The 27,394-nt window shown below is 42.0% G+C and overlaps 2 long non-coding RNA genes across 2 annotated transcripts; both read left to right on the top strand.

Annotated features, from left to right (window-relative positions):
• Nucleotides 1-233: 233 nt before the first annotated feature.
• Nucleotides 234-2,580, top strand: LOC132487528 (uncharacterized). The gene is made up of 2 exons (XR_009531649.1): nucleotides 234-379; nucleotides 1,892-2,580. It is a non-coding gene; the product is annotated as an uncharacterized LOC132487528 (long non-coding RNA).
• A 13,608-nt stretch (nucleotides 2,581-16,188) lies between these two features.
• On the top strand, nucleotides 16,189-18,540 carry LOC132487529 (uncharacterized). The gene is made up of 2 exons (XR_009531650.1): nucleotides 16,189-16,334; nucleotides 17,847-18,540. It is a non-coding gene; the product is annotated as an uncharacterized LOC132487529 (long non-coding RNA).
• Nucleotides 18,541-27,394: the final 8,854 nt, after the last annotated feature.

The following is a 27,394-nucleotide window of genomic DNA, read 5'->3' on the forward strand; positions in this document are numbered from 1 at the left end:
TTTAGTTAACTATGTTTGAGGACAAAGGAAATTCATGGTAGAATGTTTTCCACTAAACAATGCATGAGACAATTGGCAATAAAATCTGTATTAATGTTTTCCATTGGAGTTAGAGTCACCAGGGATGAGCAAGAGGGCTCTAGAAGGGTTCAGCCATGTCTCTTGAAAGGAATGCTTGGCGGGGGTGGTTGGGCACTTTGCTAAATGTGAAAAGAACACATTGAAATAACAGTTTGGGCCTCATGTTCTTTTAAAGGTGTTTGACCAGAGTGCACTTTCAACTGAAGCTAAAGAAGAAATGTACAAACTGTATCCTAATGCCTGGAGGGCTCACCTGAAAACAGGAGGCAATTTCCCATACCTGTGCAGAAGTGCAGAGGTGAATCTCTATGTACATGTAGGTCCTAGGTTGCAACACAGAGCACTTTGAACCCAGAGTCTGGTTTGAACCATAAAGTTAGGTTTTTTTTGGTGGTCGAGTAAGAGAACTACAGAATTCTCTGTAGGAATGAAGCATTGACTTGATAAAGGTGGTCTACATTAGTAACTTACAGGAGAATTCAAGCATATTAGAGACACCTGGGGGACTCTATGCCCACTATCCCTTTTCTAAGAACCACAGGCCTGAACTGACACACTGAAGCAGACGTTTGGTACAATGGGACCTTGGCTCCTGGGCGCAATGAATTCAGCCAGAGCAGGACACCTGATTTAAATGGAGTCAATCTGAATCCCATGAAGTGACTTCTTGGTCTAATTTTAATGCATTAAAACACAAGCACACACACACGCACCACTTCTTCTAATACCTGCCTAAATGGATATTAGAATAGTGGTGAGAAATGGTTTCTTTGCAATTTGGCAAGTAGTATCAACAGCCTTAAAAAACGAGTCACGTTCTTTGATCCTGTTGTCCACGTGTGGCAACAGATCCTGAGGAGAGGATCATAAATACAAAAACACTTGATTCCCAGAGATAGTCATTACGGTGTTAGAACAACAGAGGATGGGAAGGACCTGGTTCATAGCAGCAGAGGGGAACGGTGAACACCTACTGGTGAAGCAGCATGTGGCAATTTAAGATGTTAATAACAATTTGTAGTTACCTGGAAAGACTGGTTACATATTAAGTGAGGAACAAACATCCCAAATTCTGGTTTTGTGGTTTTGGTTTGTGTTTTTTTTTTCTTTTTTTTTTTCCCTGCGTTGGGTCTTCATTGCTGCACGTGGGCTTTCTCTGGTTGAAGCAAGCAGGGGCTACTCTTCATCGTAGTGCACGGGCTTCTCATTGCGGTGGCTTTTCTTGTTGTAGAGCACAGGCTCTAGGCACGCAGTCTTCAGTATTTGTGGTGCATGCTCTCAGTAGCTGTGGCTTGCAGGCTCTAGAGCACAGGCGCAGTAGTTGTGGCGCACGGCCTAGTTGCTCCACAGCATGTTGGAGCTTCCTGGACCAGGGCTTGAACCCATGTCCCCTGCATTCGCAGGCAGATTCTTAACCACTGCACTGCCAGGAAAGTCCCCAAATTGTGGTTTTTAAAAATTGTTGGACTTTTCTGTTTTCTAATTTTTCTACTTAGTATGTATTACTCTAATATTTTAGTGTATATATTTATTTTTATTGAGGTATAGTTGATTTACAATATTAGTTTCAGGTGTTCTATATAGTGATTCAACATTTTTAGAGATATTACATTTAAAGTTACTATAAAATATTGGCTATATTCCCTGTGCTGTACAATATATTTTTCTAGCTTATTTTATACGTAGTAGTTTGTACCTTTTAACCCCCTGACCTTATCTTGCCCATTCCCCCAGTACTCTGTAATTTTAGAACTAGGAACCATTAATACACAACAGTGATGTTTAAAATAATTATTCTGCATTTCTGCAGATACATTTGCTGCAATTCCATGGAACCAAATATGCGGCTATAGACCCATCGATGGTCAGTGCTGAGGAGCTCGAGGTGCAGAAAGGCAACCTTGGCATCAGTCAGGAGGAGCAGTAGCCGTTAGAGTTGGCTGTTAGTGATGAGTGATCCAGGGTGTTCGTACAATCAGTGACATCAGTGCCCACCAGTCGGCCTCTCTCTTCGGTTTGTCAGGTTCACCGGTTATCACTGTGTTTGGAACTAGGACTGATTGTCATCTTCGTGACAGGCGGCAGCTCTTCTAAGCCAGTGTAACTATTCCCTCTTCAGTATTTTTTTTAGCTTTTGAACTTAAAGAAGTACTTTTGAAGATTCCCATTTTAAGAATTGTGAAAATTTTGCTACCAAAGTCTTCACCACTCTGTTGTTAAGTGAATGTTAATTTCTGAATTTGGGGATTCTGTGGATTTTTTTCCTTTCCTTTCTTCCTGTTATTTGCTGTAAATCCTGCACATCCACATAGTGTATCAGAAGGACATTGGTTATTTTTATGTTTTCTTGGTTACAATGTAACAGAGTGCCAAGGCTGTCACCCACTGTTTGCTCTCCTGCAAATGAACTACTTCTAATTTCCAGTTAAGCAAATTGTTTTCCGTTTTGGCTGTTGTCTTTCTACGCATTACAGTCTTTGGAATAAAAATTCAATTTGAGGGCCTCCCTGGTGGCGCAAGTGGTTGAGAGTCCGCCTGCCGATGCAGGGGATACGGGTTCGTGCCCCGGTCTGGGAGGATCCCATATGCCGCGGGGCGGCTGGGCCCGTGAGCCATGGCCGCTGAGCCTGCGCGTCCGGAGCCTGCGCGTCCGGAGCCTGTGCTCCGCAACGGGGGAGGCCACAACAGTGAGAGGCCCGCATACCGCAAAAAAAAAAAAAAAAAAAAAAAATTCAATTTGAGTGAATGGCTTTTGTGATTATCATAGCTGCCAACTGGGCTACCTACACATAGGACTCTCTGAGAAGCAGACTGGTGTTTGCCAAGCCTGTGTGTCTTTAGGTTTAGTTACTTAGTCTCTCTAAAGTGCAGTTTGCTCATTGTTAGATTCCAGAAACAATCCTTTATTGAGCTGCTGCTATGTGCAAGGTACTTTTCATACCTGCTTTCTTTTCCCCCTCAGTGGAAGACTTTAAACACACATAAAGTAGAGAAAATAGTATAATGAACTACATCCCCATTACCCAGTTTCAAAAATTATCAACTCATGGACTGTGTTGTATCACCTCTTACCCAACCCTCACTTTTTCCACACATACTCCTATGACTGAATTATTTTAAGGCAATTTCTGATACCTTATTTCATCTGTACATTACTATATGTACCTTCAAGAGATAAAATAATGCCATTATCACACTAAAAAATTCACCAATAATTCCTTCATACTAACATCCAGTCAATGTTCTTATTTGTGATTATCTCATAAATGTCTTTTTACAGTGGACTTGTTCTAATCAGCTTCCAAAGTTGACACTTTGGAAAGACCAGAGACTACCAAAAAGGTGTTCTACAACTAAAGATAATATAAAGAAGGAACCACAACAAGACGGGCAGGAGGGGTGGAGTCGCAATATAGCCAAGTCCCATACCCCCAGGTTGGGGACCGACATACGGGAGAATTGCAATTGCAGCGCTTCTCCCAAAAGAGGGTTCCAAGCCCCAAGTCAGGCTCCCCATCCCAAGGGTCCTTCACTGGCAAGATGAGCACCCAGAGCATTTGGCTTTAAAAGGCAAAAGGGGCTTACTTTAATGAGTACCAGAGGGCTGGCGGAAACAGAGACTTCACTCTCAAAGGCCTCACAGAAAATCTCACATGCCCCAGGACCCAGGGCAGGAGCAGTGATTATATAGGAGCCTGGGTCAGACCTACATGCTGCTCTTAGAGAATCTCCTGGAGAGGCAGGACGCAACTGCAACTCACCCTAGGGACATAGTCACTGGCAGCAGCCATTCTTGGGTAGCTCATTCTACCATGTGGACACTGGTGCTGGCAAGTCATTATGCAATCCTCCCTCCAGCTTATTAGCTCCAGCACCAAGCCTGGCCCTGGCCCAACAGCCTATAGGCACTACTGCTGGGATACCTTAGGCCAAGCAACTGACTGGGTGGGGACACAGCTCCACCCACCATCAGATAGGCTGCCTTGAGACCCCATGAGCCCCCAGCCACCTCTGGACATGGCCTTGCCCACCATAGGGCCCAGCTCCACCCACCCATGGGCAGGCACCAGTGCCTGGGCCACAGTCCCACATTCCAAGGAGTCTGCTCTACCCTCCAGACCAGTCTCACCCACCAGGGAGCAGACACCAACAGCAGGAAAACCACAGCTCCACAGCCGATGGACATGAACACTCCACCATCAGGCCAGATCCTGCACTAGGACCAGCTGGGCCTGGCCACACCACTAGCAGGCCAACACAAACTTCAGGATGCCCTGGACTCTGCACTCAACCATGTCAGGAATGGGCCTCACCCACCAGTGACCTAACACCAGCTCAGGGACCCCTGGTCACCGGGACTAGATTCCAGGATCTGGCTCTGCCTACCCGTAGGGTGGCACTAGCCCCAGGACCTGGGTTCCCCCACCAGTGGGTGGGCAACAGCCCCAGAGTTTCCTGGACCTTGACTCTGCCGACCAGTGCCTAGCACTAGTCCCGGGCCTCCTGGGTTCCACAGTCAGCCACCACGTGACCTGGTCCCACCAACCAGCGGTTAGCACCCCCCGCACAAGGCAAGGCCTGGCAATGAACTGAACTGGGGGCCAATCAAGCCTACCAAACTACCCACACAGTCTGCCACAACAGAGGGACCCATGCAGCCCTCATAGGGTGAACCCCTAGAGGACATACAGCTTGGGTAACAAGAGGGGGATGCGTTGCTGGGATGCATAGGACGTCTCCTACAAAAGGCCACTTCTCCAGGGTGGGGAAATGTAACCAACCTGCCAGATACATAAAAACAAAAACAACGATTCGACAAAATGAGGCAACAGAGGAGTATTTTCCAAACGAAGGAACAAGATAAAACCCCAGAAGAAAAACTAAGCAAAGTGGAGATATGCAGTCTACTCAAGTAATAGTTCAGGGTAGTGATCATAAAAATGATCAAAGAATACAGGAAAACTGGATAAACAGTGAGAGAATTTGGAAGTTTGAAACAAAGAGTTGGAAAATGTAAAGAACCAAATAGAGATGAAGAATACAATAACTGAAATGAAAAAGGTACTAGAAGGAACCAACAATAGACTAAATGGGACAGAGGAATGAATCAGTGAGCTGGAAGATGGAGAAGTGGAAATCACTGAAGCTGAAAAGAAAAAATAACGAAAAGAAATGAGGACAATTTAAGAGACCTCTGGGACAACATCAAGTGCGGTAATATGGAGTTCCAAGAAGGAGGAAACAGAGAAAAGGGAGCTGAGAACAAACTTGAAGACATAATAGCTGAAAACTGGCCTAAAATGGGACAGGAAACAAACATCCAATCCAGGAAGTAGAATCCCCACAGGATTAACCCAAAGAGAAACACACCAAGACACATTGTAATCAAAATGGCAGAAATTAGAGAGGGAGAGAATATTAAAAGCAGCAAGGGAAAAACAACAAATGAAATACAAATAAAGTCCCATAAACCTATCAGCTGACTTTTCAGCAGAAACTCTGTAGGCCAGTAGGGAATGGCACAATATACTTAAACTGATGAAAGGGAAAAACCTACAACAACCAAGAATGCCGAGCAGTCTGTCATTCAGATTTCATGGAGAGATCAAAAGCCTTACAGACAAGCAAAAGCAAAAACAGTTCGGCACCACCAAAAAACAAATGTTAAAGGAACTTCTCTAAGCAAAAAGAAAAGGCCACAACAGGAAACCCGAAAATCATGAAAGGAAAAATCTCATTGGTAAAGGCAAACAGTAAAGGCAGGAAATCACCCACACACAAAGTTAGTAGGAAGGTTAAAACACAAAAGTAGTAAACTCTACATCCACAGTAAGCAGTAAAGAGATACACAAAACAATTAGATGTAAAGCATAATATCAAAAACAGTAAACATGAGGGGAGGAGAGTACAAATGCAGGGTTGTTAAAAGGCATTGGAAATTAAGAGATCAGCAACTTAAAACAATCACATATATATATCAATTGCTATATAAAAACCTCATGGGGGACTTCCGGGTGGTCCAGTGGCTAAGACTCGGTGCTCCCAATGCAGGGAGCCCAGGTTCGATATCTGGTCAGGGAATTAGATCCCACATGCATGCTGCAATGAAGATCCCACGTGCTGCAACTAAGATGTGGCACAGCCAAAATAAATAAATAAATAGTAAAAACAAAAACCAAAAAAAAAAAAAAAAACCTCATGGTAATCACACACAAGATCTGTAATAGACACACACACTCAAAAAGAAAAAGGAATCCAAACATAACACTAAAGATAGTCATCAAATCACAAGAGAACAATAGAAGGAACAGAAAAGACTTATAAAAATAACCCAAAAACAATTAACAAAATGACAATAAGAACATACATATCCATAATTACTTTAAGTGTAAATGGACTAAATGTTCCAATCAAAAGACAGAGTAGCTGAATGAATAAAAAAACAGGACCCACGTATATGCTGGCTACAAGAGACTCACTTGAGATGTAAAGACACACACAAACTGAAAGTGAGGGGATAGAAAAAGGGGATGAAAATATTTCCATTCCATGCAAATGGAAATCAAAAGAAAGCCAAGGTAGCAATACTCATATCAGACAAAATAGACTTTAAAATAAAGACTGTTACAAGAGATAAAGGAGGACATTACATAATGAACAAGGGATCAATCCAAGAAAAAGATATACCAATTGTAAATACATATGCACCCAACATAGGAGCATCTAAATACATAAAGGAAACATTAATGGTTATAAAGGCAGAAATTGTAAGTAACAATAATAATAGGGGAACTTACCACACTAACATCAATGGACAGAACATCCAGAGAATCAATAAGGCATTGGAAATTAAGAGATCAGCAACTTAAAACAATCACACATATATATCAATTGCTATATAAAAACCTCATGGGGGACTTGCCTGGTGGTCCAGTGGCTAAGACATATTAGACCTAATGAACTTAATACATAAATATAGAACATCCCATAAAAAGCAGTAGAATACACATTCAAGTGCTCATGGAACATTCTCCAGGATAGATCACATGCTAGGCCAGAAAACAATCCTTGGTAAATTTAAGAAAATTGAAATCATATCGAGCAACTTTTCCAGCCACAATGCTATGAAACTAGAAGTCAACTGCAAGAAAAAAAACCTGCAAAAAACACAAGCAGGTGGAGGCTAAACAATATGCTACTAAACAAGCACTGAATAAATCAAAGAGGAAAGAAAAAATACCTAGAGACAAATGAAAATGGAAACACAATGATCCAAAAATCTATGGGATGCAGCAAAAGCAGTTGTAAGAGGGAAGTTTATAGCAATACAAGCTTACCTCAGGAAACAAGAAAAATCTCAAACAACCTGACATTACACGTAAAGGAACTAGAAAAAGAACAACAAGCAAAACCCCAAGTCGATAGAAGGAAAGAAACTGTAAATCAGAGCAGAAATAAATGAAAGAGATTTTTTAAAAATCAATGAAACTAACAGCTAGTTCTTTCAAAGGATAAAATTGATAAAACTTTAGCCACACTCATCAAGAAGAAAGAGGGAGGGCCCAAATCAATAAAATCAGAAGTGAAAAAGGAGAAGTTACAGACAACACCACAGAAATACAAAGGATCATAAGAGACTACTACAAACAAGTATATGCTAATAAAATGAAAAACCTAGAAGAAATAGACAAATTCCTAGAAATATACAACTTCCCAAGACTGAACCAGGAATAAATAGAAAATATGAACAGATCAATTACCCCTAATGAAACTGAGTAAGAAACTTTAAAAAATCCCAACAACAACAAAAAAGCCCAGGACCATGTGGCTTCACTGGAGAATTCTACCAAACATTTCTACAAGAGTTAACACCTATCCTTCTGAAACTATTCCAAAAAACTGCAGAGGGAGGAATACTCCCAAACTCATTCTATGAGGCCAGCATCACCCGGATTCCAAAACCAAAGATACCACAAAAAAAGAAAATTGCAGGCCAATATCACTGATGAATATAAATGCAAAAACCCTCAACAAAATATTAGCAAGACAAATCCAATGATACATTAAAAGAATTATATAATATAATCAAGTGAGATTTATCCCAGGGATGCAAAAATTGTTCAATATACACAATCAATCAGTGTGATACACCACATTAACAAACTGAAGAATAAAAACCATATGATCATCTCAATAGATTCAGAAAAAGCTTTTGATAAAAACTCAATATCCAGGTTTCCCCGGTGGCGCAGTGGTTGAGAGTCCGATTGCCGATGCAGGGGATGCGGGTTTGTGTCCTGGTCCGGGAAGATTCCACATGCCGCAGAGCAGCTGGGCTCGTGAGCCGTGGCCACTGAGCCTGCGTGTCCGGAGCCTGTGCTGCACAACCAGAGAGGCCACAGCAGTGAGAGGCCCGCGTACCGCAAAAAAATAACAAAACTCTATATCCATTTATGACAAAAAAAATTCTCCAGAAAGTGGGCATAGAGGGAAACATAACTCAACATAATAAAGGCCATATATGACAAGCCCACTACTAACATCATGCTCAACAGTAAAAAGCTGAAAGCATTTCCTCTAAGGTCAGGAACAAGACAAGCATGCCCACTCTTGCCACTTTTATTCAACATGGTATTGCAAGTCCTAGCCATAACAATCGCACAAGAAAAGAAAAGTAATCCAAATTGAAAAGGAAGAAGTAAAACTGTCATTTTTTGGATACAACATGATTCTATACATAGAAAATCCTAAAGACACCACCAGAAAACGGACAGGGCTCATCAATTAATTCACTAAAGTTGCAGGGTACAAAATTAATATACAGAAATCTGTTGCATTTCTAAACACTAAGAACGAACTATTAGAAAGAGAAATTAAGGAAACAATTCATTTACTGTCACATCAAAAAGAGTAAAATAGGAATAAAGCTACCTAAGGAGATAAAAGACCTGTACTCAGAAAACTAACTATAAGACGCTGATGAAAGAAGTTGAAGATGACACAGACAGATGGAAAGATAGACCACATTCATGGATTGCTAGAATTAATATTGTTAAAATGACCATAGTACCCAGGTGATCTACAGATTCAATGCAAACCCCATCAAAATACCAAGGGCATTTTTCACAGAACTAAAACAAACACTTTAAAAATTTGTATGGAAACACAAAAGACCACAAAAAGCCAAAACAATCTTGAGAAAGAAGAACAGAGCTGGAGGAATCATGCTCTGTGGCTACAAACTATACAACAAAGTTACAGTAATAAAAACAATACTGGCACAAAAACAGACACATAGATGAATGGAACAGAACAGAAAGCCCAGAAATAAACCAACACACCTATGGTCAATTAATCTATGCAAAAGGAGATAAGAATATACAATGGAAAAAAAGTCTCTTCAATAAATGGTCCTGGAACAAATGGGGCCTAATGAAACTTAAAAGCTTTTACACAGCAAAGGAAACTACAAACAAGATGAAAAGACAGCCCTCAGAATGGGAGAAAACATTTGCAAACAAATCAATGGACAAAGGATTAATCTCCAAAATATATAAATAGCTCATGCAGCTCAACATTAAAAAAAAAAAAACCCAATCAAAAAATGGGCAGAAGACCTAAATAGACATTTCTCCAAAGAAGACATACAGATGGCCAAGAGGTACATGAAAAGCTTCTCAACATCACTAATTATTAGAGAAATGCAAATCAAAACTACAATGAGGTATCACCTCACACCAGTTAGGATGGGCATCACCAGAAAATCTACAAACGACACCACGGAGCAACTAAGCCCACGCGCCACAACTAAGCCTGCGCTCTAAAGTCTGCGAGCCACAACTACTGAGCCCACGTGCCACAACGACTGAAGCCCTCGTGCCTAGAGCCCATGCTCTGCAACAAGAACAGCCATCGCAATGAGAAGCCCGTGCGCCACAACAAAGAGCAGTCCACACTCGCCGCAACTAGAGAAAGCCCACGTGCAGCAACAAAGACACAACGCAGCCAAAAATAAGTTACTTAATAATTTAAAAAAAAGAATATCTATGATTTACATGGATAACAGAGTCACAGGTTCTGCTAACACTACTGTGGTTTGCTGCCTACATTCATAATGGAAGGAAATGCTAAATTTCAGTTTGACCAGTATACATTTTTTTCCCACTCAAGTTCATGGACCTGCTGCATTACACCATGGAATCGAGTTCAAGAACTCCTTTTCTAATGAAGCCTTCTCCTGCCAGCACCAGATCGGATGAACCACTCTGGGCCCCAGCCACACTCTGTTTAAAATGCTGGCTTAGGGCCTCCCTGGTGGCGCAAGTGGTTGAGAGTCCACCTGCCGATGCAGGGGATACGGGTTCGTGCCCCGGTCTGGGAGGATCCCATATGCCGCGGGGCGGCTGGGCCCGTGGGCCATGGCCGCTGAGCCTGCGCGCCCGGAGCCTGCGCGTCCGGAGCCTGTGCTCCGCAACGGGGGAGGCCACAGCAGTGAGAGGCCCGCATACCGCAAAAAAAAAAAAAAAAAATGCTGGCTTAGCACCTTTCACACAACCTGCCTTGTTAACATCTCTAAATCACTGAAGGACTCCAGTCTTCTTCCTTTATTTATCTTTGCTATCTTGGACAGGTATGGCCCCTCGGATGCACTTAGCAAATCCCCATCAGCAGTCTGTGATGCACACAGGCGAACAGAACTCTCAAAATCAGCCTGGAGCTAGTGAGTAGGTAATGCAAAGACACTGACCAGGAACTTATGCCTTCCCTTACCCGTTTCTCCATTAGATCCAAGCCCCAGGACAAATTCAGACAAACAGATACACCCTCTTGGGATGTCCACTCTAAGATGTTCCCTGGACTGTGGCGTTTCAGGAGCTCAGGTGTCCACCTTTCCTCTAACCACCTATCCTGGACCTTTGCACAGCCTGCTCTGTCAGGCACCTGTCTCACACCATGTGGGCCCTGCCCTGCACTAGGATTGCTCTCTCTGAAGCAAGTGTGGAAGACTGGGTCACCTGCTGACCTCCTATATCGACGATAAAGGGCACAGGAAAGCAGAGGCCAGATCTGTAACAAGTGCTCCACAACAATGCCTTTCAAACTCAACTCTTCAGGATCCTCCAGGACTGCGCTTGGCAAACTTTAGAGTTTTTAAAAATCACCAGAAGAGATTGCTAAAACAGACTGCTGGATGCCACCTCCAAAGATTCTGATGCAACAGCTCTGCAGTGGAGCCCAGGAATCTGTATTTCTATCAAGTTTCCAGGTGATGCTGACACAGCTGTCCCAAGGACCACCCTTTAAGCAGCAGGTGCTGAGATACTCTTTGCTGATTCCCAGGGTTTCCAGGGGCCTCTAGTTTGTACAGAATTTCCTTCTGGTTCCTCCTCATGTCCCTGACCTCCAAGAGTTAGGGCTGCCTCAAGATTCAGTCCAGAAAGTTCTTCTCTATCTCGACTCATCACTCTCTTGGTGAACACATTCAACATCATGACTTCAAAGTGCATCCATATGCTGATGACTCAATGCCACCTTGACGGCTCCAGTTGGGTGTCTAAAAGGTGTCTCACACATGCCCCAAACGAAACGCCACATTTGCTTCTAGAGGTCCCTCTACACTTTCAATTGAGCAGGCGATATATTCTGGAGCAATCCTTGATTTCTCTGTTTTTCATACTCCACATACAATCAACAGCAAGAACCTTCAAATTACAGCCAGACTCAGACCAATTCTTCTTGCTGTCACCATCCAAACCACCATCTTCTCTGCCTGAAATACTTCAGTAGCCTCCTAACTGGTCTCTCTCATTGTGTTTCCGTCCCACCTGCAAGTCTATTTCCTACAAAGCAGCCAGAATGGTCCCTGTTTTTTTAAATTAAAAAACACTTGATTGTTAAAAAGTGCTAGCCATCATGAAAAAAAAAAAGAAAAGAAAAGAAAAGAAAATGTACAAACAACAAATGCTGGAGAGGGTATGGAGAAAAGGGAACCCTCTTGCACTGTTGGAGGGAATGTAAATTGATACAGCCACTATGGAAAATAGTATGGAGGTTCCTTAAAAAACTAAAAATAGAATTACCATATGATACAGCAATCCCACTACTGGGCATATACCCTGAGAAAACCATAATTCAAAAAGACACATGCACCCCAATGTTCATTGCAGCACTATTTACAATAGCCAGGTCATGGAAGCAACCTAAATGCCCATCAACAGACAAATGGATAAAGAAATGTGGTACATATATACAATGGAATATTACTCAGCCATGAAAAGGAATGAAATTGGGCCATTTGTAGAGACGTGGATAGAACTAGAGATTGTTATACAGAGTTAAGTAAGTCAGTAAGAGAAAAACAAATATCGTATATTAACGCATATATGTGTAATCTAGAGAAATGGTACAGATGAACCTGTTTACAAGGCAGAAATAGACACAGATATAGAGAACAAACGTATGGACACCAAGGGGTAAAGCCGGGGGTTGGTCGGATGTATTTGGAGCTAGGGATTGACATATATACACTAATATGTATAAAATAGATAACTAATAAGATCCTGCTATATAAAAAAATAAAATAAAATTCAAAAAAAAAAAAAAGAACACGGCAAAGTCAAAAAATAAAAATAAATAGTCCTGGGAAAACCAGGCAGCTTCAAGTAAAAGAATTAAATTAGAACACTGTCTAACAACTTATACAAAAATACACTCAAAATGGATTAAAGACCTAAAGGTAAGGCAGGAGGCTATTAAACTCCTAGAAGAAAACATAGGCAGAACACTCTTTGACTTAAATCATAGCAATATTTTTTTGGATCTGTGCCCTAAAGCAAAGGACAGAAAAGCAAAAACAAACAAATGGGACTTAAATAAACTTAAACGCTTTTGAACAGCAAGGGAAACCATTGAAAAATAAAAAGACAGCCTACTGAATGGGAGAAAATATTTGCAAACCATGCAACTGATAAAGGCTTAATATCCAAAATATTTATACAGCTCAGACAGCCCAACATCAAAAAACAAACAACCAGATTCAAAAATGGCCAGAAGACCTGAATAGACAATTTTCCAAACAGGACATGCAGAGAGCCAACAGACACAGGAAAAGATGCTCAAGATCATTAATTATCAGAGAAATGCAAATCAAAACCACAATGATGTATCACATTTCACTCTTGTTAGAATGGCTATCATCAAAAAGAACACAAATAACAAATGTGGGTGAGGATGTGGAGAAAAGGGAACCCTAAGACACTGTTGGGGGGAATGTAAATTGGTGCAGCCACTGTAGGAAACAACACTGAAGTTTCTCAAAAAACTAAACATAGAACTACCATATGATCCAGCAATTTCACTACTGGGTATCTACCTGCAAAAACAAAAATATTAATTCGAAAAGATACATACACACCATGTTCATAGCAGCATTATTTACAATTGCTAAGATATGGAAGCAACCTAAATGTCCATCAACAGACAAATGGATAAAGAAAATATACACACAATAGAATAGCACTCAGCCATGAAAAACAGAAGGAATTTTGCCATTTGCAGCAACATGGATGGACCTGCAGGGTATCATGCTTAGTGAAATGAGTCAAAGAAAGAAAAATACTGTATGATATCACTTACATGTGGAATCTAAAAAATAAAACCACCTACTGAATATAACATAAAGGAAAGAGACTCACGGATATAGAGAACAAACTAGTGGTTACCAGTGGGAAGGGGAAGGGGCAAGATAGGGGTAGGGGATTAACAGGTACAAACTACTATATATAAAAATAAATAAGTTACAAGAATATACTGTACAGCACAGGCAATATAGCCAATATGTTATAATAAGTATAAATGGAGTATAGCTTTTAAAAATTGTGAATTATATGTACACCTAAAAGTTATATAATATTCTACATCAACGATACATCAATTAAAAAAAGTTACCTCAGTTCTGTGCTGTCAGTCCCTCCACCTCCCTCCTCAGAGACAGAAGGGAGGATCAAGATGGCAGGTCATTGGGTCAAATGACCCAATTTCGTTCCTTTTCATGGCTGAGTAATATTCCACTGTATATATGTACCACATTTCTTTATCCATTTGTCTGTCGATGGGCATTTAGGTTGCTTCCATGACCTGGCTATTGTAAATAGTGCTGCAAACACATCAAAAATACATCTACATGTGGAACAATTCTTGTGGAAAACCAACTGGAAACTAGCAGAAGAACTCCTATATAACCAAACCTGCAAGAACCTTCCATGTAACTGGGTAAGACAGGTAAAAAAGCCATTGGATTCGGACCTGCACTCTTGGATTGGAACCCTCGCCCTGGAGAGCAAGCAAGTTGAGCCACAACCTGGGTATCCCAGTCCTGGGGGTCTTGCATGGAGGACACAAGCCCACTTGCCTGCTGGGAAATCCACTGGGACAGACAGAAGGGCTGGAGAAGCCTGGACTCCACTCACAAGGACTATGCTCATGCTGGCTCACTAACCATCAGGGCAGAGAGAGCCTTGCACTGGCTGCTGCCACCTCTCCACACTTCCCAGTCCAAAGGGGTCAACACCTCAGCTCTGCCCACTCCACACCACAGCTTAGCGCTGGATATGGCAGACATGACCTGAGAGAAGTCTGCCACAGAGGCAGCCCAGATCTCTGGTGGGCGGTGCCGCCACCTCAATTCCTGCAGCCACACATCACAACCCCCAGCCTCAGCCTGCTCCACAGCACAGCCTTGCAGTAGATCTGAGACAAACACAACTGAGAAAGGGACACGACCTTGGGCGGCTTCTGAGCAGAACTGTGGATGCATACACAGGGAGCACATAGGTCCCCTGTGACTGCATGGGCCTCACTTGCTCCAGCAACTACCTCATTTGCAGCAGGGCACGTGCCCAAAGGCAGCAGAGCCTGACTGAACCCAACCCTCAGGGCTTCTACTTCAACAACGGAGGAGCAGACCCCACCCCGACAGAGCTGTGACGGCCGTGGAGCAGAGGGGAAGTCCTGCCTCACACCCCGCACAGGCTTTAGATGCTCAACACCAACCACACACCCCTATCAAGGGGATAACGGCCAGCACTTCCTGAGGGAAGATGTGGCTGTCATCCATTCCGAACCAGCCCTCGCACCACAAACACTGGACACACAGGGTCTACACATGAACACTCCCACAAAAAAATGCCTCTTCAACACCACAGTAGATAACTGTTTCTCCTAAATTCATAGAGACAGAGAACGTTAAGTCAAATGAAAAGACAGAGGAATTACTCCCAATTAAAAGAGCAATAGGTAAAGCAGAAACTAATAAATAAATAAATAAATAAATAAAAGAGCAAGAGATATCCTCTGAAAGAATAATGAAACAGAGCTCACCAGTCAACTAGACACCGAGTTCAAAAATGTGGTAATAAAAATGCTAACTGAATTAAGAAAGATTATCGATAGAAACACAGATCACTGTAACAAGGAACTAGAAGCTACAAAGATGAACCAATCAAAAATAGACAATTCAGGGACTTCCTTGGTGGTGCAGTGGTTAAGAATCCACCTGTCAATGCAGGGGACACAGGTTCAAGCCTTGGTCCAGGAAGATCCCACATGACACAGAGCAACTAAATCCATGCGCCACAACTCCTGAGCCTGCACTCTAGAGCCCGCAAGCCACAAGTACTGAGCCCATAGGCCACAACTACTGAAGCTCATGCACCTAGAGCCCGTGCTCCACAAGAGAAGCCACTGCAATGAGAAGCCACACACCACAACAAAGAGTAACTCCCACTCGCCTCAACTAGAGAAAGCCCCCACACAGCAACGATGAGCCAACGCAGCCAAAAAAAAAAAAAACAGATTGCTATTAATATTCTGTTAATTTAGTTAACTATGTTTGAGGACAAAGGAAATTCATGGTAGAATGTTTTCCACTAAACAATGCATGAGACAATTGGCAATAAAATCTGTATTAATGTTTTCCATTGGAGTTAGAGTCACCAGGGATGAGCAAGAGGGCTCTAGAAGGGTTCAGCCATGTCTCTTGAAAGGAATGCTTGGCGGGGGTGGTTGGGCACTTTGCTAAATGTGAAAAGAACACATTGAAATAACAGTTTGGGCCTCATGTTCTTTTAAAGGTGTTTGACCAGAGTGCACTTTCAACTGAAGCTAAAGAAGAAATGTACAAACTGTATCCTAATGCCTGGAGGGCTCACCTGAAAACAGGAGGCAATTTCCCATACCTGTGCAGAAGTGCAGAGGTGAATATCTATGTACATGTAGGTCCTAGGTTGCAACACAGAGCACTTTGAACCCAGAGTCTGGTTTGAACCATAAAGTTAGGTTTTTTTTGGTGGTCGAGTAAGAGAACTACAGAATTCTCTGTAGGAATGAAGCATTGACTTGATAAAGGTGGTCTACATTAGTAACTTACAGGAGAATTCAAGCATATTAGAGACACCTGGGGGACTCTATGCCCACTATCCCTTTTCTAAGAACCACAGGCCTGAACTGACACACTGAAGCAGACGTTTGGTACAATGGGACCTTGGCTCCTGGGCGCAATGAATTCAGCCAGAGCAGGACACCTGATTTAAATGGAGTCAATCTGAATCCCATGAAGTGACTTCTTGGTCTAATTTTAATGCATTAAAACACAAGCACACACACACGCACCACTTCTTCTAATACCTGCCTAAATGGATATTAGAATAGTGGTGAGAAATGGTTTCTTTGCAATTTGGCAAGTAGTATCAACAGCCTTAAAAAACGAGTCACGTTCTTTGATCCTGTTGTCCACGTGTGGCAACAGATCCTGAGGAGAGGATCATAAATACAAAAACACTTGATTCCCAGAGATAGTCATTACGGTGTTAGAACAACAGAGGATGGGAAGGACCTGGTTCATAGCAGCAGAGGGGAACGGTGAACACCTACTGGTGAAGCAGCATGTGGCAATTTAAGATGTTAATAACAATTTGTAGTTACCTGGAAAGACTGGTTACATATTAAGTGAGGAACAAACATCCCAAATTCTGGTTTTGTGGTTTTGGTTTGTGTTTTTTTTTTCTTTTTTTTTTTCCCTGCGTTGGGTCTTCATTGCTGCACGTGGGCTTTCTCTGGTTGAAGCAAGCAGGGGCTACTCTTCATCGTAGTGCACGGGCTTCTCATTGCGGTGGCTTTTCTTGTTGTAGAGCACAGGCTCTAGGCACGCAGTCTTCAGTATTTGTGGTGCATGCTCTCAGTAGCTGTGGCTTGCAGGCTCTAGAGCACAGGCGCAGTAGTTGTGGCGCACGGCCTAGTTGCTCCACAGCATGTTGGAGCTTCCTGGACCAGGGCTTGAACCCATGTCCCCTGCATTCGCAGGCAGATTCTTAACCACTGCACTGCCAGGAAAGTCCCCAAATTGTGGTTTTTAAAAATTGTTGGACTTTTCTGTTTTCTAATTTTTCTACTTAGTATGTATTACTCTAATATTTTAGTGTATATATTTATTTTTATTGAGGTATAGTTGATTTACAATATTAGTTTCAGGTGTTCTATATAGTGATTCAACATTTTTAGAGATATTACATTTAAAGTTACTATAAAATATTGGCTATATTCCCTGTGCTGTACAATATATTTTTCTAGCTTATTTTATACGTAGTAGTTTGTACCTTTTAACCCCCTGACCTTATCTTGCCCATTCCCCCAGTACTCTGTAATTTTAGAACTAGGAACCATTAATACACAACAGTGATGTTTAAAATAATTATTCTGCATTTCTGCAGATACATTTGCTGCAATTCCATGGAACCAAATATGCGGCTATAGACCCATCGATGGTCAGTGCTGAGGAGCTCGAGGTGCAGAAAGGCAACCTTGGCATCAGTCAGGAGGAGCAGTAGCCGTTAGAGTTGGCTGTTAGTGATGAGTGATCCAGGGTGTTCGTACAATCAGTGACATCAGTGCCCACCAGTCGGCCTCTCTCTTCGGTTTGTCAGGTTCACCGGTTATCGCTGTGTTTGGAACTAGGACTGATTGTCATCTTCGTGACAGGCGGCAGCTCTTCTAAGCCAGTGTAACTATTCCCTCTTCAGTATTTTTTTTAGCTTTTGAACTTAAAGAAGTACTTTTGAAGATTCCCATTTTAAGAATTGTGAAAATTTTGCTACCAAAGTCTTCACCACTCTGTTGTTAAGTGAATGTTAATTTCTGAATTTGGGGATTCTGTGGATTTTTTTCCTTTCCTTTCTTCCTGTTATTTGCTGTAAATCCTGCACATCCACATAGTGTATCAGAAGGACATTGGTTATTTTTATGTTTTCTTGGTTACAATGTAACAGAGTGCCAAGGCTGTCACCCACTGTTTGCTCTCCTGCAAATGAACTACTTCTAATTTCCAGTTAAGCAAATTGTTTTCCGTTTTGGCTGTTGTCTTTCTACGCATTACAGTCTTTGGAATAAAAATTCAATTTGAGTGAATGGCTTTTGTGATTATCATAGCTGCCAACTGGGCTACCTACACATAGGACTCTCTGAGAAGCAGACTGGTGTTTGCCAAGCCTGTGTGTCTTTAGGTTTAGTTACTTAGTCTCTCTAAAGTGCAGTTTGCTCATTGTTAGATTCCAGAAACAATCCTTTATTGAGCTGCTGCTATGTGCAAGGTACTTTTCATACCTGCTTTCTTTTCCCCCTCAGTGGAAGACTTTAAACACACATAAAGTAGAGAAAATAGTATAATGAACTACATCCCCATTACCCAGTTTCAAAAATTATCAACTCATGGACTGTGTTGTATCACCTCTTACCCAACCCTCACTTTTTCCACACATACTCCTATGACTGAATTATTTTAAGGCAATTTCTGATACCTTATTTCATCTGTACATTACTATATGTACCTTCAAGAGATAAAATAATGCCATTATCACACTAAAAAATTCACCAATAATTCCTTCATACTAACATCCAGTCAATGTTCTTATTTGTGATTATCTCATAAATGTCTTTTTACAGTGGACTTGTTCTAATCAGCTTCCAAAGTTGACACTTTGGAAAGACCAGAGACTACCAAAAAGGTGTTCTACAACTAAAGATAATATAAAGAAGGAACCACAACAAGACGGGCAGGAGGGGTGGAGTCGCAATATAGCCAAGTCCCATACCCCCAGGTTGGGGACCGACATACGGGAGAATTGCAATTGCAGCGCTTCTCCCAAAAGAGGGTTCCAAGCCCCAAGTCAGGCTCCCCATCCCAAGGGTCCTTCACTGGCAAGATGAGCACCCAGAGCATTTGGCTTTAAAAGGCAAAAGGGGCTTACTTTAATGAGTACCAGAGGGCTGGCGGAAACAGAGACTTCACTCTCAAAGGCCTCACAGAAAATCTCACATGCCCCAGGACCCAGGGCAGGAGCAGTGATTATATAGGAGCCTGGGTCAGACCTACATGCTGCTCTTAGAGAATCTCCTGGAGAGGCAGGACGCAACTGCAACTCACCCTAGGGACATAGTCACTGGCAGCAGCCATTCTTGGGTAGCTCATTCTACCATGTGGACACTGGTGCTGGCAAGTCATTATGCAATCCTCCCTCCAGCTTATTAGCTCCAGCACCAAGCCTGGCCCTGGCCCAACAGCCTATAGGCACTACTGCTGGGATACCTTAGGCCAAGCAACTGACTGGGTGGGGACACAGCTCCACCCACCATCAGATAGGCTGCCTTGAGACCCCATGAGCCCCCAGCCACCTCTGGACATGGCCTTGCCCACCATAGGGCCCAGCTCCACCCACCCATGGGCAGGCACCAGTGCCTGGGCCACAGTCCCACATTCCAAGGAGTCTGCTCTACCCTCCAGACCAGTCTCACCCACCAGGGAGCAGACACCAACAGCAGGAAAACCACAGCTCCACAGCCGATGGACATGAACACTCCACCATCAGGCCAGATCCTGCACTAGGACCAGCTGGGCCTGGCCACACCACTAGCAGGCCAACACAAACTTCAGGATGCTCTGGACTCTGCACTCAACCATGTCAGGAATGGGCCTCACCCACCAGTGACCTAACACCAGCTCAGGGACCCCTGGTCACTGGGACTAGATTCCAGGATCTGGCTCTGCCTACCCGTAGGGTGGCACTAGCCCCAGGACCTGGGTTCCCCCACCAGTGGGTGGGCAACAGCCCCAGAGTTTCCTGGACCTTGACTCTGCCCAACAGTGCCTAGCACTAGTCCCGGGCCTCCTGGGTTCCACAGTCAGCCACCATGTGACCTGGTCCCACCAACCAGTGGTTAGCACCCCCCGCACAAGGCAAGGCCTGGCAATGAACTGAACTGGGGGCCAATCAAGCCTACCAAACTACCCACACAGTCTGCCACAACAGAGGGACCCATGCAGCCCTCATAGGGTGAACCCCTAGAGGACATACAGCTTGGGTAACAAGAGGGGGATGCATTGCTGGGATGCATAGGACGTCTCCTACAAAAGGCCACTTCTCCAGGGTGGGGAAATATAACCAACCTGCCAGATACATAAAAACAAAAACAACGATTCGACAAAATGAGGCAACAGAGGAGTATTTTCCAAACGAAGGAACAAGATAAAACCCCAGAAGAAAAACTAAGCAAAGTGGAGATATGCAGTCTACTCAAGTAATAGTTCAGGGTAGTGATCATAAAAATGATCAAAGAATACAGGAAAACTGGATAAACAGTGAGAGAATTTGGAAGTTTGAAACAAAGAGTTGGAAAATGTAAAGAACCAAACAGAGATGAAGAATACAATAACTGAAATGAAAAAGGTACTAGAAGGAACCAACAATAGACTAAATGGGACAGAGGAATGAATCAGTGAGCTGGAAGATGGAGAAGTGGAAATCACTGAAGCTGAAAAGAAAAAATAACGAAAAGAAATGAGGACAATTTAAGAGACCTCTGGGACAACATCAAGTGCACTAATATAGAGGTCCAAGAAGGAGGAAACAGAGAAAAGGGAGCTGAGAACAAACTTGAAGACATAATAGCTGAAAACTGGCCTAAAATGGGACAGGAAACAAACATCCAATCCAGGAAGTAGAATCCCCACAGGATTAACCCAAAGAGAAACACACCAAGACACATTGTAATCAAAATGGCAGAAATTAGAGAGGGAGAGAATATTAAAAGCAGCAAGGGAAAAACAACAAATGAAATACAAATAAAGTCCCATAAACCTATCAGCTGACTTTTCAGCAGAAACTCTGTAGGCCAGTAGGGAATGGCACAATATACTTAAACTGATGAAAGGGAAAAACCTACAACAACCAAGAATGCCGAGCAGTCTGTCATTCAGATTTCATGGAGAGATCAAAAGCCTTACAGACAAGCAAAAGCAAAAACAGTTCGGCACCACCAAAAAACAAATGTTAAAGGAACTTCTCTAAGCAAAAAGAAAAGGCCACAACAGGAAACCCGAAAATCATGAAAGGAAAAATCTCATTGGTAAAGGCAAACAGTAAAGGCAGGAAATCACCCACACACAAAGTTAGTAGGAAGGTTAAAACACAAAAGTAGTAAACTCTACATCCACAGTAAGCAGTAAAGAGATACACAAAACAATTAGATGTAAAGCATAATATCAAAAACAGTAAACATGAGGGGAGGAGAGTACAAATGCAGGGTTGTTAAAAGGCATTGGAAATTAAGAGATCAGCAACTTAAAACAATCACATATATATATCAATTGCTATATAAAAACCTCATGGGGGACTTCCGGGTGGTCCAGTGGCTAAGACTCGGTGCTCCCAATGCAGGGAGCCCAGGTTCGATATCTGGTCAGGGAATTAGATCCCACATGCATGCTGCAATGAAGATCCCACGTGCTGCAACTAAGATGTGGCACAGCCAAAATAAATAAATAAATAGTAAAAACAAAAACCAAAAAAAAAAAAAAAAACCTCATGGTAATCACACACAAGATCTGTAATAGACACACACACTCAAAAAGAAAAAGGAATCCAAACATAACACTAAAGATAGTCATCAAATCACAAGAGAACAATAGAAGGAACAGAAAAGACTTATAAAAATAACCCAAAAACAATTAACAAAATGACAATAAGAACATACATATCCATAATTACTTTAAGTGTAAATGGACTAAATGTTCCAATCAAAAGACAGAGTAGCTGAATGAATAAAAAAACAGGACCCACGTATATGCTGGCTACAAGAGACTCACTTGAGATGTAAAGACACACACAAACTGAAAGTGAGGGGATAGAAAAAGGGGATGAAAATATTTCCATTCCATGCAAATGGAAATCAAAAGAAAGCCAAGGTAGCAATACTCATATCAGACAAAATAGACTTTAAAATAAAGACTGTTACAAGAGATAAAGGAGGACATTACATAATGAACAAGGGATCAATCCAAGAAAAAGATATACCAATTGTAAATACATATGCACCCAACATAGGAGCATCTAAATACATAAAGGAAACATTAATGGTTATAAAGGCAGAAATTGTAAGTAACAATAATAATAGGGGAACTTACCACACTAACATCAATGGACAGAACATCCAGAGAATCAATAAGGCATTGGAAATTAAGAGATCAGCAACTTAAAACAATCACACATATATATCAATTGCTATATAAAAACCTCATGGGGGACTTGCCTGGTGGTCCAGTGGCTAAGACATATTAGACCTAATGAACTTAATACATAAATATAGAACATCCCATAAAAAGCAGTAGAATACACATTCAAGTGCTCATGGAACATTCTCCAGGATAGATCACATGCTAGGCCAGAAAACAATCCTTGGTAAATTTAAGAAAATTGAAATCATATCGAGCAACTTTTCCAGCCACAATGCTATGAAACTAGAAGTCAACTGCAAGAAAAAAAAACCTGCAAAAAACACAAGCAGGTGGAGGCTAAACAATATGCTACTAAACAAGCACTGAATAAATCAGAGGAAATAAAAAATACCTAGAGACAAATGAAAATGGAAACACAATGATCCAAAAATCTATGGGATGCAGCAAAAGCAGTTGTAAGAGGGAAGTTTATAGCAATACAAGCTTACCTCAGGAAACAAGAAAAATCTCAAACAACCTGACATTACACGTAAAGGAACTAGAAAAAGAACAACAAGCAAAACCCCAAGTCGATAGAAGGAAAGAAACTGTAAATCAGAGCAGAAATAAATGAAAGAGATTTTTTAAAAATCAATGAAACTAACAGCTAGTTCTTTCAAAGGATAAAATTGATAAAACTTTAGCCACACTCATCAAGAAGAAAGAGGGAGGGCCCAAATCAATAAAATCAGAAATGAAAAAGGAGAAGTTACAGACAACACCACAGAAATACAAAGGATCATAAGAGACTACTACAAACAAGTATATGCTAATAAAATGAAAAACCTAGAAGAAATAGACAAATTCCTAGAAATATACAACTTCCCAAGACTGAACCAGGAATAAATAGAAAATATGAACAGATCAATTACCCCTAATGAAACTGAGTAAGAAACTTTAAAAAATCCCAACAACAACAAAAAAGCCCAGGACCATGTGGCTTCACTGGAGAATTCTACCAAACATTTCTACAAGAGTTAACACCTATCCTTCTGAAACTATTCCAAAAAACTGCAGAGGGAGGAATACTCCCAAACTCATTCTATGAGGCCAGCATCACCCGGATTCCAAAACCAAAGATACCACAAAAAAAGAAAATTGCAGGCCAATATCACTGATGAATATAAATGCAAAAACCCTCAACAAAATATTAGCAAGACAAATCCAATGATACATTAAAAGAATTATATAATATAATCAAGTGAGATTTATCCCAGGGATGCAAAAATTGTTCAATATACACAATCAATCAGTGTGATACACCACATTAACAAACTGAAGAATAAAAACCATATGATCATCTCAATAGATTCAGAAAAAGCTTTTGATAAAAACTCAATATCCAGGTTTCCCCGGTGGCGCAGTGGTTGAGAGTCCAATTGCCGATGCAGGGGATGCGGGTTTGTGTCCTGGTCCAGGAAGATCCCACATGCCGCAGAGCAGCTGGGCTCGTGAGCCGTGGCCACTGAGCCTGCGTGTCCGGAGCCTGTGCTGCACAACCAGAGAGGCCACAGCAGTGAGAGGCCCGCGTACCGCAAAAAAATAACAAAACTCTATATCCATTTATGACAAAAAAAATTCTCCAGAAAGTGGGCATAGAGGGAAACATAACTCAACATAATAAAGGCCATATATGACAAGCCCACTACTAACATCATGCTCAACAGTAAAAAGCTGAAAGCATTTCCTCTAAGGTCAGGAACAAGACAAGCATGCCCACTCTTGCCACTTTTATTCAACATGGTATTGCAAGTCCTAGCCATAACAATCACACAAGAAAAGAAAAGTAATCCAAATTGAAAAGGAAGAAGTAAAACTGTCATTTTTTTGATACAACATGATTCTATACATAGAAAATCCTAAAGACACCACCAGAAAACGGACAGGGCTCATCAATTAATTCACTAAAGTTGCAGGGTACAAAATTAATATACAGAAATCTGTTGCATTTCTAAACACTAAGAACGAACTATTAGAAAGAGAAATTAAGGAAACAATTCATTTACTGTCACATCAAAAAGAGTAAAATAGGAATAAAGCTACCTAAGGAGATAAAAGACCTGTACTCAGAAAACTAACTATAAGACGCTGATGAAAGAAGTTGAAGATGACACAGACAGATGGAAAGATAGACCACATTCATGGATTGCTAGAATTAATATTGTTAAAATGACCATAGTACCCAGGTGATCTACAGATTCAATGCAAACCCCATCAAAATACCAAGGGCATTTTTCACAGAACTAAAACAAACACTTTAAAAATTTGTATGGAAACACAAAAGACCACAAAAAGCCAAAACAATCTTGAGAAAGAAGAACAGAGCTGGAGGAATCATGCTCTGTGGCTACAAACTATACAACAAAGTTACAGTAATAAAAACAATACTGGCACAAAAACAGACACATAGATGAATGGAACAGAACAGAAAGCCCAGAAATAAACCAACACACCTATGGTCAATTAATCTATGCAAAAGGAGATAAGAATATACAATGGAAAAAAAGTCTCTTCAATAAATGGTCCTGGAACAAATGGGGCCTAATGAAACTTAAAAGCTTTTACACAGCAAAGGAAACTACAAACAAGATGAAAAGACAGCCCTCAGAATGGGAGAAAACATTTGCAAACAAATCAACGGACAAAGGATTAATCTCCAAAATATATAAATAGCTCATGCAGCTCAACATTAAAAAAAAAAACCCAATCAAAAAATGGGCAGAAGACCTAAATAGACATTTCTCCAAAGAAGACATACAGATGGCCAAGAGGTACATGAAAAGCTTCTCAACATCACTAATTATTAGAGAAATGCAAATCAAAACTACAATGAGGTATCACCTCACACCAGTTAGGATGGGCATCACCAGAAAATCTACAAACGACACCACGGAGCAACTAAGCCCACGCGCCACAACTAAGCCTGCGCTCTAAAGTCTGCAAGCCACAACTACTGAGCCCACGTGCCACAACGACTGAAGCCCTCGTGCCTAGAGCCCATGCTCTGCAACAAGAACAGCCATCGCAATGAGAAGCCCGTGCGCCACAACAAAGAGCAGTCCACACTCGCCGCAACTAGAGAAAGCCCACGTGCAGCAACAAAGACACAACGCAGCCAAAAATAAGTTACTTAATAATTAAAAAAAAAGAATATCTATGATTTACATGGATAACAGAGTCACAGGTTCTGCTATCACTACTGTGGTTTGCTGCCTACATTCATAATGGAAGGAAATGCTAAATTTCAGTTTGACCAGTATACATATTTTTCCCACTCAAGTTCATGGACCTGCTGCATTACACCATGGAATCGAGTTCAAGAACTCCTTTTCTAATGAAGCCTTCTCCTGCCAGCACCAGATCGGATGAACCACTCTGGGCCCCAGCCACACTCTGTTTAAAATGCTGGCTTAGCACCTTTCACACAACCTGCCTTGTTAACATCTCTAAATCACTGAAGGACTCCAGTCTTCTTCCTTTATTTATCTTTGCTATCTTGGACAGGTATGGCCCCTCGGATGCACTTAGCAAATCCCCATCAGCAGTCTGTGATGCACACAGGCGAACAGAACTCTCAAAATCAGCCTGGAGCTAGTGAGTAGGTAATGCAAAGACACTGACCAGGAACTTATGCCTTCCCTTACCCGTTTCTCCATTAGATCCAAGCCCCAGGACAAATTCAGACAAACAGATACACCCTCTTGGGATGTCCACTCTAAGATGTTCCCTGGACTGTGGCGTTTCAGGAGCTCAGGTGTCCACCTTTCCTCTAACCACCTATCCTGGACCTTTGCACAGCCTGCTCTGTCAGGCACCTGTCTCACACCATGTGGGCCCTGCCCTGCACTAGGATTGCTCTCTCTGAAGCAAGTGTGGAAGACTGGGTCACCTGCTGACCTCCTATATCGACGATAAAGGGCACAGGAAAGCAGAGGCCAGATCTGTAACAAGTGCTCCACAACAATGCCTTTCAAACTCAACTCTTCAGGATCCTCCAGGACTGCGCTTGGCAAACTTTAGAGTTTTTAAAAATCACCAGAAGAGATTGCTAAAACAGACTGCTGGATGCCACCTCCAAAGATTCTGATGCAACAGCTCTGCAGTGGAGCCCAGGAATCTGTATTTCTATCAAGTTTCCAGGTGATGCTGACACAGCTGTCCCAAGGACCACCCTTTAAGCAGCAGGTGCTGAGATACTCTTTGCTGATTCCCAGGGTTTCCAGGGGCCTCTAGTTTGTACAGAATTTCCTTCTGGTTCCTCCTCATGTCCCTGACCTCCAAGAGTTAGGGCTGCCTCAAGATTCAGTCCAGAAAGTTCTTCTCTATCTCGACTCATCACTCTCTTGGTGAACACATTCAACATCATGACTTCAAAGTGCATCCATATGCTGACGACTCAATGCCACCTTGACGGCTCCAGTTGGGTGTCTAAAAGGTGTCTCACACATGCCCCAAACGAAACGCCACATTTGCTTCTAGAGGTCCCTCTACACTTTCAATTGAGCAGGCGATATATTCTGGAGCAATCCTTGATTTCTCTGTTTTTCATACTCCACATACAATCAACAGCAAGAACCTTCAAATTACAGCCAGACTCAGACCAATTCTTCTTGCTGTCACCATCCAAACCACCATCTTCTCTGCCTGAAATACTTCAGTAGCCTCCTAACTGGTCTCTCTCATTGTGTTTCCGTCCCACCTGCAAGTCTATTT

Source organism: Mesoplodon densirostris, chromosome 4, assembly GCF_025265405.1.
Source record: "Mesoplodon densirostris isolate mMesDen1 chromosome 4, mMesDen1 primary haplotype, whole genome shotgun sequence".
Classification (NCBI taxonomy): domain Eukaryota; kingdom Metazoa; phylum Chordata; class Mammalia; order Artiodactyla; family Ziphiidae; genus Mesoplodon; species Mesoplodon densirostris.